Below are 11,917 nucleotides of genomic sequence, written 5' to 3'. Positions count from 1 at the left end.
CGAAGTTTTCGGTCAGCCAAAGGGAAGTCCTTTTCGGCCAAGGTTTTCTCGCTGCCGATCGTTCTGGCACACTTCTTGGAGACGCATGTTACATGGCCTAAAACTTTATATGTCTGCGTGCGGCATGGCGCTGTAATGGCTAACGCCGATATGCCCACTTCTATAAATCTTACCGACGAGATAGCGTAATGGTGAAGCGTCCGGCTTCTTGATCGGTAAGTCGTGGGTTCGATCCCCGGCCGGGTCAGACCAAAGACCTGATTAGTAACACTGGTATCCATGAATTCCCTGCTTGGTGCTCATGCATTACTGGGATAGCATGAAGGGGTGGTGCATGACTTAGAAAGCCGTAAAGGCTATATCTTCACTTCCTTGTCCAGCGGCATATGCACATCATGCGCTCATGGTATGCATATGCACATCATGCGCTCATGGTATGCATATGCACATCATGCGCTCATGGTATGCATATGCACAGATCGTGTGTATGTGTATCATGAGTCGGTGTATATGCCCCAAAAACATCAAGGACAAAAATAAACTACGTCCTTTCCTTCCTTGCGTATTTTATCTTGGTCGAAGAGTACCCAATAATCAAGGTACTTAAAAACTTGAAATCGCGCGCAGCGCGAAAAATCTTTGAAAAAGTTGCATAAAATTTCATAAAATACTCCATAATTTATGCTAATTCTCTAAATAATTTTGGGCCCCCTTTGAGCTCGCTCCCCTCAATTGGGGGGCTTGGGGTTCGGCAGTTACGGTCCTGACAACACCTCTAACTATACTGCCCGTTCAACTGGAAAGTTAGGGCACATTGCATTGAAACAGCAGTGACGTAATCTTATCAGTCTACTCACAACTTGCCTGCAATCCTAATTGAAAACTCCAGACTCCAAGCCAAGCAAGAGTATTTTATAATTTTTTTTTTCATAGATCGATTTCTCAATATTTTTGTGGGGGCCGCAATCGGGCTAGCTGGGGGCCGCATGCGGCCCTCAGGGCCGCGGTTGGGAATCACTGCTCTACGTGGAGATCGTCTTTTAGCTAGTAACGTATCTCGCTAGCCCCAAAAAGCGTTTTAGGTATCCTGCACAGCTCAGAGTTCAAAATGAAATGAAAATCATTACAGTGATCCTTTATTGTATTTTCAGTCCTTAAAATATCACTTCTTTTGTTTTCAATATACCCATCGCCTATGCTAGGTAGTAGGTTACATTGTGGTACTGACGTATAGTTTTAAAACGTGGTTGACTACTTGATATCGATATAGAACTCATGCGGCCCGCGGCCGCCACAAGATTTGAAAAGTGGCCCGCGACCCGTTTTGAGTTGGCGACCCCTGATCTATGTGAAGAGTAAATTACGACGCAATTTTACTAACATCAAAATAACGGCTCATAAGTCAAGTATAACTGCCAATAAGTCCAATATAACTTGGTGTATAATCCCCCGCAAACTTATTCAGTGCTAGAATGTATGAAGACTGAAGAGCTATCACATAACGATATTGTTGTATGCTGTATTAATGATACGTATTTTCAGTTTATTTCAATGTATCGAACTCGCCAATCTGCGCCGCCTATCATTGCTAACAAAACCGATATAGATTCTACCATGGAAAACTGAATGGGATAGAACGGTAACTGCGTGGCCTGTCAATCATTTACGGTTGAATAACAATCAGTAGATAACAATCAATCAACCCAGAATGTTTGGGTGGTTTGCTGTGATGCTACGGCTTACGTAACAGCCATACATCGGGTTAAGTAAGTGTCATTATTATCGTTATCGTGACTAGTCTAAATTAATTTTCATGTAGTTATAATGACTGTACGTCGCTATCAAGTTGAACATCGACTCCAGTGTCCAGTGTCCTTTGTAGTTTCTAATTTGCTATAGTGCGGTACTGCGGTACGATGTGCAGTATTTAGGCTGCAATGCTACATGTTTGAATTGCATCATAAATTGTATAGTAATTGGTTATCCGACCAGCTTATACCAACTCCGATCACTTTTGATCCATCGATACAGGATAGTGTTTAATTATGTCGCTAGCATCTAGACCAGGAGTTCCCAAACTTTTTATAGTCGCGACCCCACCTCTCAATTTGGCGTGCCGGTTACTGAAAAAGGCCAGTGAAGCTGGCGACTATATTATGTGCGTACTAGCTCGTCAACCTCCTTCCTTAGATTAAAAAAAAAATCAATCAAGAATGTAGAAACATATATTAGTATTTTTAAGCGACTTCTATTTATATCCAATCGAAGTAGCCTAAGTTAAATAGATAGAAATACAGATAACGATCTATAAGTTATTATTCGACTGCGCCGAGCCTGCAATTGTGTATTATACTGTTAGCGCATCTGCATAGCGCCACCGGCACTTAGTTCTTATTGAACGTCATAATGATTTTTATTATGCTCTCGACATTTCGTAGTTTCTAATATTCTCTTGTATTTTTTTCAGATTAACACATTCTCTCTGCCCTATTGACTGTCTCCCTGCGCATCTAATGATTGTTATCAGTTATTGCACGGTCATTAAGGAACGATATGAACACTAAAATCCGATATATTGTTGACTGCTATTTATATGTTTGTAAGCCTCTCATTTCTCATCTAGGCTATTCAATAAATAAACTACTCTCAATATTCATGTGCATTGTGCAGGATTGTATATTGACGAATTGAAAGGAATCTTGTCAATTAATCAACAACTTGCTAGATGCCTGCCAGTTCTGCAAAGCTATCCGGGGCACAGCTGGATAGATGAAGACGCATATACCAAAGTATAAACACGGTTAACATGAAAGATAGCCATGACCCTTCATATCCAGCAAATGGGTTGGGTGTCAGTGACAGTTTCAGGTTTTTCAACATCAGACATAGTAATATCCTCGTCCATCAGTGCACGGTCTGTGGCGTTCTTTTATGACTTGTCGATATTGGACATTTTCATCTACATCTGAAAAATAAAATCCTGATGATCACAAACAAGGTAGGGACAAGAGTTAAGTGATGAGATAATGTCAGCCTGGGTAGAATGGTTTCAGTCGGTAGGTGAACCTCCATTAGTTCTTGGCAGGGTTGTAATGTCAGACTCGAGTGGCCATTTTTTGGTGACCCGAGTCATTTTCTGAAAAACGAAAAATTACTCGACTTATTGCACTCGAGTCATTGCGCATGACTCGGACGAAGTCATATGACTCGAAGTTGGGTCTGCTAAGATAGGCATTTCATTGTAATTTCAGTAATTTCAAAGAATGACTAAGTTATCATGCTATTATTATTTCGACTATCAGTACTGGTACTTGAAAATGCTACCAGAAACTGTCGAAAGTGAGGAAAATTAGTATATTATGAATGCAAAGCATTGAATATCACTGGGCGGAGTTGTGTAAAAAGTGGGTTTCGCGTGACATTAACTGGGTGCCGAACAGTCAACACAATGACTCGGAATCGAGTCTAAACACTATGACTCGCACTCGACACTCCACTCCATGACTTGGATTTGACTCGGTGGTGAATTTAACATGAATCGAGTCAAAACTATAAAAGTGAGATTGACTTGTGACTGGGTTACAACCCCGTTTCTTGGCATGAGTAACACAAATGTTAACACCACCACAGCATCAGATTTGAACAACTAGGAAATTTTCAGGTTTTCCAAATTATATCAGAATTAGAGCGATACACTTTTTACAAATTAGACTAGAATTTGAATTAGGAGTACACAGTTTATTTTCAAACCGCATCAGAATTATAGCTACACAGTACACAGTATTTCAAAATTAGTTAGATTAGACAGAATTAGATGACATGCTTTTCGGTCTAATAAGTCTAGGTAAACAACTAGTTTGCCCTGTATACAGATCACAAGAAAGCCTCATAACAAATCAGCACAGACCGATTCAAAACTTGGATTAATACCATCCCATAATCTCAGACATCTACAAAGATCAAACTTACCCAAAGTAGCCTTCAACGTTTATAGTAATGATGTTCAACATTAGCACAGGTTGCAACAGATGCTGTCCATTCGAAAAAAATATCGTCTTCGTGCCAGCGTCATCACCAAATATTCTGTATTGTTGGGTTACAATACGTCCTCTTTTAAGAGAATTTGCCCTCTTTTTTGAAAGTGTCCATGGAGGACGCCCAAATGTCCTCTTTTTTTGAGAATTGAGGTTAAATATAAGGCCGCATTCGACAGAGACATAATCAGTCAGCACTGCAATAACGCTCCGGCGGCTATTTCGAGAGCTGGGCCGGAAAGTTGACCTTTGTTTTGGCAATCACCTGACAATGTGAAAGAAAAACTGAGTGAAGGGAAAGCGCGAGAGGCCTGAGTTTGCAGTGTTTGGACATTTCTGTGTCAAGGAGTTTACAAGTCATTCACTACATAACGTTATCAAGGCACATGCCAGATACTGTCAATAATTACATTCAAAGTAATTTAGACAAGACGAGTTACTTAAGATAATAATAATAGCACTTACTTTGCCCGTTGTACGCTGTTACGTAAGCCGGAGAATAACAGCAAACAATCGAAACATTCTGGCTTTACTGATTGTTATTCAACCGTAAATGATTGACAGGCCACGCAGTTACCGTTCTATCCCATTCAGTTTTCCATGATTCTACAGAAGTCTATGCGCATGCTTTTGAATTAGCTGGATGGTAAGATCCAGAGCTAGGCAAGCTACCTTTAAATTTTCTTAATAAGTCGCCTACGTGTTTTCATGCGGCTCCATACATACTCTGATGTTTAAAATGCGGCTCCGACATTCAAAAAGGCTAGGAGCCACTGGTGTAGACATATGTTATTTGACTCCTCCCTGGATTTCGTTTCTGAACATCGTTTATTGGTAGTGAGAGTGTGTGTACTTGTCATCAGCATAGTCATAGTGTTTGTAGATATCTCTATTAGTTGCTGAGTCATACACAAGAGCTACACTGCTATTGTTTATATCCACATCCTAATTATACAGGATGGGACATATAGCCTATCATGTTTGGGTGATTCATACATATTAGAGTATCCGTGGCTTATCCATGTTATAAAAACTTTAAAAAGAAGGATATTTTAAAATGAATACTTCCATGTTAATTTCAGTGAATAATTCGAGATTTGTACCGCAATGAAACAATTTTGCATGCCATCTTGAATAATATGTTTGCATATGTTGAATGGTTATGTGAATGTCATTTCACCGTCACCGTGGCAATATTTTTTGAAGTAAATTTGTAGTACTATTGGAGTCGAAGTTCAGTGAGGAAAATAGTCGGAGTCGGAGCCGGAGTCGGAGTCGGTGGTAAAATTTACTCCACAGCCCTGCCTCCAACACACACTATTGGACGAGACTTTCAGATCCAGAATGGCATAGGCATCCGCATTTCATGAGTGGTCGGGAATTGTAGGACAATCCCCCAGAAGTTTGGATGATCACTCTATGGTAGGCTTGCCATACGTCCGGATTTCCCGGACATGTCCTGAATTCCACTGTAAAAACTGCGGCCGGAAGGAAATTCTAAAATATACCTAAATGTCCGGAATTTTGAAGGCTTGAAGTAGGCTGAAAGTTTTTTCGTAAATCAAAATAAATAATATTATTTTAAGCAGATTCATGCTATTTGAAATTTTCATTCGCGCTGCGTGCTATTTAATACAATGTATTACAGGGACCACGCACCGCCCTCGCATAAAATGCAATCAAAATTAATATAAATAACCATCATTTACTGAAATGAGTCTAATTGTAATCGCAATTACAAGATAACGGTATATTACTAGCAGTGGTGGCCTTACGAACGGGGGGGGGGCCTGGGCGAGACTTACCGGGGGGCCCCCCTATAAGTATCTAACCGTAACTTCTGGGGGGCTTCGCCCCCCAGACCCCCCTTTCCCGCGGTAAGGTTGAGCTGCTGGATTAGGCTATGTTTATTATTGTATGTGTCTAAGGATAGACTACATCAAGACCAAGTAATTCTATCGCATGTAGAGACGTGATGATCATCCGTACGGAATCATATTCTTGCTTGGTACACGGATTTCCATGTTTATTCGTTATTATCCTTAAAAAAAGCGCATGATCCGAATAGGGGGGGCCCCGGGCGACCGCCCACCTCGCCCACCCCAAAAGCCACCACTGATTACTAGAGTTAGTTAACACGGCCTTAACTTAGTCAAAGACATTTGTTTTAAACCTGGGGGTCGTTTGCCTTTATTCTGGGGATCGAGAAGATGTTGGACGTTATCAGCTTCCAAAATAGGCCGTGAAGGCCAGCTGACTTTTTATTAATCAACCCATCATTTTTTGAGCTGGACCACGGAACATTTTCAAATTGGAAATGAGCTCGCGGCCATAAGAGGTTGGAAACCACCAGATGTGCAACCTACTGGTGCGTTTCATAGTAATATATTGAAGAACCAATATTGTTGACAGAATTCATTCACAAATTTTACCAGGCAGGTGCATATAGTACGCCCGCAAGAAGTTTCATCGATTACTATATGGTGGGCGCAAGATTAGTGCTTTTCTGAGCGAAGTGGGCTGAAACAAAACGTTGTTTCGGACTTGGTTACAACACGCAACCAGATAACCGCACCGACCTCACGGGCTGTCAAACACACAACCGACGGACCGGATAACGTCCGCCATGCAGACGATTTCATCCGGCCCGTTTAGAAATCTGTTGCAGAACCCAGCAATAACCTGAGCTCACATTAGAGATGGCCAAATTCAAAACGTATGTTCCACTCCGCTCCTGTGTGTACCTGCACATGTACGTATTGACTATAAACTGTATATACATGACTCATTGTAGAATCCGCTAGTGGGCGCTAAAGAGTATCAGAATTTGATCCTCAAAAATATGGTAACCCTACCTATGGGGCCCCACGACCAGCATTGGGGGGGGGAGCTGAAGAAGTGCTGTTTCGGACCTGCATAGATGCATTGCGGGAAAGCAGATAACATGACCCGCGAAATATTATTTCGAGATGCAAGATAATGCAAGATAATGTAATACATCTATATGCAGAAGTGGTCAGTAACGAAGTACTTCTACTTACTTTTTCGAAGTACTCAAGCAGTTTTCCTCTACCTCTGGTACTTACTCAAGTAGATCTGATTTTCGCTACTTCTACTTCGTAATATTTTGTGATCTACTTACTTGTAGTTTAATCCTCCAATCCGAAAGACGACCTAAGGAATTTCGGGGCTGTTTTCACGGATTATCGACATTTAATTTTCCTAAAAGTTGAATAAAGCCCAGAATTTTCGTCGCGCTTTGCGCTCAGTGGATGCGGAGTAACCAGTATGATTTCACGAAAGTATCAGTGAATATGATATTGGTAGCGGGTTGGCGTAGTTCCATTCACACCGCATTGTCACCTTTCGCATATATGAAATATTTCACCACAGTATATATGGCTCATCATAACGTTTGAAACTGATATTTCACAATCTAGCATTTACTTATCATATCATAATCCAGCAGTCCATGGCGTGTCCTAATCTGGAAAAGTTAACTCTTGACTTTTTTTGAGTTTCAGAGCTGTTTTAGCATACCACCTTTGAAACTTTCTGTCTTTGGACATGAAATACATATGTTCCGCTTTTCGAAGTAGTATTTATATTTCGCTTTCAATTCCCAGTATCATATACCTTTAGTTCTAATTAATATCAGTTCTTTTGTCTCGATAACATACATGTTGAAGTATAAAAGCAAGTGTATTAATGCCTTTAATTTCCGGAAATAAAGCTACACAATATGGCATTTTTACGATACAACTTCTCCGTATTGCTCTCCGACTAAACTACGGGCGTTATAATATGGGGGGGGGGGGGGGTGCCATACCATGATGCTGTTCAATTAAACAGAGGATTAGGATCGCATTTCCATATCAATATTATCATTTTCATCCCATGATGCGGACGAATGCTTATGCTGGTATGCATCAATATGAATCAAGCTCGGCACCTTTTGCATTGCTCAATTCAGTGTTGGGATCAAGTCACTACCTTCGAGTCACGAGTCATTTCGAGTCATTGCACATTTTGACTCGAGTCATGTCAAGTCAATCGATTTTTGAAAGTGACTCGAGTCAAGTCAAGTCACTTAATTTTTGAAGGTGACTCGAGTCAATTCGAGTCAAGTCACGAGTCCAGTCACAATTCAAGTCAAGTTGCCTTTCCGAAGTATGGGACATGACTAAATCATTGCATTTTGCTAGCCGTTTGAAATACAGATTGATCAGTCATTGATTAGAACCCATGAACGAATATTGAGTTGAATATAGAGACGGACTCTCAGCATTTCCGTGGCCACTCACTGGCAACGGACTTTTGTGGCCGGCCACAAATATCCCGTGGCCGGCCATGAAGTGCTATTCCATGGTCGGCCACAGTGAATTTCATGGCCGGCCATGAATTTTCGCTGTTGCCGGACACGAAACTTCCTTGGCCGGCCACGGAAAACTAGTTTTCATGGCCGGCCATGAATGAATTTGAAATCGATGTGTTACAGATCATACCGGCGTCCTTGGCGAGAGGAATAATCAAAGTAATTCATAAGAAGGGAGAACGGGACAACATCAACAACTACAGGCCGATCACCCTTCTCGATGTTGATTACAAAATACTAACCAAGATTCTCTCCAACAGAGTCAAAGCCACTCTGCGAACGATCACCCACGAACACCAATTTGTCAACCCGCCGCGCTGCATCGAGGAACTAAACCTTACCATCAGGGAAATTGCCGCATATATGAGACACAAAGAAAAAGGTGCTATCGTATCCATAGATTTTAAAAAAGCCTATGATTCAGTTGATCACAGCTTCATGCATGATGCCCTTCGCAATGTTGGCTTCGGGCCTGTCTTGCCTGCCTGTCCAAAATTTTTTTAAGGGGATATGTAAGAACGGAACTGCGAGAATCTCTTATCGACGGCCGAACTGGAAGGGAAATTCCAATTCAAACAGGAATCAAACAAGGTGATCCACTATCCATGTAGGCCTACATTTTTACCATTGTCACAGATCCCCTACTACAAAGCCCAAACCAAGAGATCGAGGGATATCGTCTGACCGGTCTCAGAAACAAGATCGTAGCCCCGTCGTACGCGGACGACATAACAATCACAGTCACGGACGAAGAGGACGCCGAAAAAGCGATTGAGATCGTCAGATGCTTCGGGAAAGCAAGCGCGCTTCAAATTAACTAGGAAAAAACGAAAGGAATTAGTTTTGAAAGAAAAAAGTGGAGAAGAAAATCGACAAACATTCAATGGGTAGGAAAACTAACAATACTTGGAAACATTGTAGCTCACAAGGAGAAAAATGCAAACACCCAATGGGAACAGTCAATGGACGAAGCGACCAACTTCATGCAAGAAATCCAAAATATGAATTTCCAAAGGCTTGAAAAATTAGCTCTGTTAAAGAAGTAACATCTTGCCCATATTTACTTACAAAGCAACGATATCGCGCTTCCCGAAATACCCGAGGGCCAGACTCGAAAGAGCAGTATTGTGCTTCCTTTTCGGAAAGGACGGAAAGATTACCTATCCGAAGACAATACAAGCAAAAGAAGAAGGAGGCCTCGGACTCCTAGATATCCCGCGAGCAACCGACCTGCTTTACATCAAACAGGCCACCCGCTTCATACAAAAAGCGGGAAAGCCGCCAGACAACGAATGGGAAAGGAGAGTCGAACAGAAACTCGCCATAACTCTAAAAAGGTTTAAAAAAAATCCGCATATCTAACTTCTTACCGCATACATTTCAGCCCCTCCCACATTGGACAGAAGTAGGGGAGACAGGGGACAAATGTAACTAGGGGCAAATGTAACAATCGACCTCACCGCTAGTAGGATGGAGAAATCAGCTTGATATTTCAAGTGCGCATGCAGTAGTTATCTCTCCTATTATTCCTGGAGTTACGTTGAGCTACGATGCGAAACCTTGGAATGATTTGCAAAAAACGAAATTTATGACCCTTGAGTAAAGTTTTTCTGGTCTGGAATAATTTGTCTAGACGAATAGTACCTCAAGTAGTTACAACGTAATATGTGTAGCTCGAACAATGTTACTATAGTCTACCGTGGTGATGGAAAGAATAGGACTTGCATCGCCGGGAAGGTACCATACTGAGACACTAATCATGGTCGAGCATGTCAGGGGCAATCGTAACACTCTGTTACCCCCGTTACAATATGTTATCAATTCTGAATGTCTTTGTTCATATGTTGGTATTACCATTCATCTACTGCAGAATAATCTTGCAACAGCCAGAAGTTCAACAGAACAGATAGTGCCTTGCGATACCTATTCTAACATGATCATCTGGCGAAACGGCCATACAATAGTGGTAATGTGAATCTTACGGTTCGGTTATTTTCGTAATTCAACCACCCTTTCTCATGTTTATCGACTTTTGGTGTGTCGAACTTCAATAGTCATGGCTTAATTCTCGGCCTCTGACTATGATCATGGCCCACTTACATTTTGATATTTAATGTGAACAATTTATGTTAATTTTTTAGAGCACAGATAAATGTCATTATAGCTTTGACGCCACACAATGTTGCATCCTCGTTTTACTATAATATCATCGGCCCATTCAACCAAGATATGTTAGCCAGGTCGGTTTCGCACCTTCGCAGGTGACCGAATGACCAACCCATCATGCCCACTGAACAACATAACCTTGGTAGAAGAGGCCGAATATGTGTAGGGAGATGATGGAATGAATGTGTCTCTTGTACACTTTAAGCTTGAACAAGACACGAAGGGTGATATTGCATTCAGATGCCATAAATGCGATGGGGCGTAGCCTAGAAGCGTTCAAACGTCTCTTCCTTTAGTTTCATGCAATATTACAATTTGTGCTTCCGTTTTCGTTGTTCATTCAGTTTGTGTTTAGTTATAAATAACACTGTTACAATTGCCCCGCAAGGGTGGTACAATTGCCCCTGGGTACGGGGCGATTGTAACATTTGAGCAGCGATTTTTGCGACCCAAAATTTCCATGATTGATTGTTGATTGAGTCCCAATTTAGTTTTCATGTCAACTATCGAGTTGTTGGCTTCTTTATATAAAACTTTGGAAGTGAAATTTCCACGAGAAAAACACTTAATGTTGGAAAATACGAAAAGTGTTACAATTGTCCCCGGTCTCCCCTAAACGAGACGCTAAAAGAGCTGCAGATCGAGCCCGGGAACATCACTAATAGAAAAAAAATATATAACACCACAATCAGAAAAAATCACGCAACAGACCGCAGAGAGATGCAAGGGCCCAACTGGAAAGGCATACAACATCAATGCTTGAACCAGAAACAACGCCAAATAAATTGGCACATAACACACTACCTGCTCCCAACAAGGAACAGATTGCATGCAAGGTTGGCCGCTCATACAGCACACTGCTCTTTTTGTAACATTCACGCAGAAACCCACGACCACCTATTTGTAAAATGCGAGGCAACAAACCCAGTAATAAATCTGTTTTTAGATTTTTGGAACGAATCGACAGGGGACACAAGACAACAAGCAAACCTCCGAACCATCATCAACATGAGTCCAAAAGGGCCCATAAAGGGAGGTAACTATAAGTCGCTGATAAAGCTAATATCAATGTTCAGGCATGCCGTGTGGACTGCAAGAAATAAGAAAATCTGGAAAACACCTTACACAGACAAGAGATGGATACAGAACTCCGTGATAAGAAGACTCGAAAGAAGAAGCCGAAATCAGGATGATGAAGAAACGGAAGAAATCTTAGAGAAGATAACAGAACGAGCGCGAAAACTACCAAGCAATACGCGATAGGCTAATGTATGCGAAACGAACGAACTACAATCATAACACTCATTGTCACGATTCCGAGTTATGTCTGCTCTTGAAATGG

General features: G+C 41.4%; 1 long non-coding RNA gene across 1 annotated transcript; it reads right to left on the bottom strand.

The window, feature by feature from the left end:
- Nucleotides 1-2,652: 2,652 nt before the first annotated feature.
- LOC145447339 (uncharacterized) lies at nt 2,653-4,793 on the bottom strand. Its single transcript, XR_013917534.1, has 3 exons — nt 4,500-4,793; nt 3,970-4,083; nt 2,653-2,965 (listed from the first exon to the last, which is right to left on the bottom strand). It is a non-coding gene; the product is annotated as an uncharacterized LOC145447339 (long non-coding RNA).
- Between the last annotated feature and the right edge of the window lie 7,124 nt (nt 4,794-11,917).

Source organism: Botryllus schlosseri, chromosome 9 (genome assembly GCF_051294905.1).
Source record: "Botryllus schlosseri isolate E-star chromosome 9, Bs_hap1, whole genome shotgun sequence".
NCBI lineage: Eukaryota > Metazoa > Chordata > Ascidiacea > Stolidobranchia > Styelidae > Botryllus > Botryllus schlosseri.
Note: the sequence above shows the minus strand (reverse complement) of the source record. Positions and strands in the feature narration are given on the sequence as shown.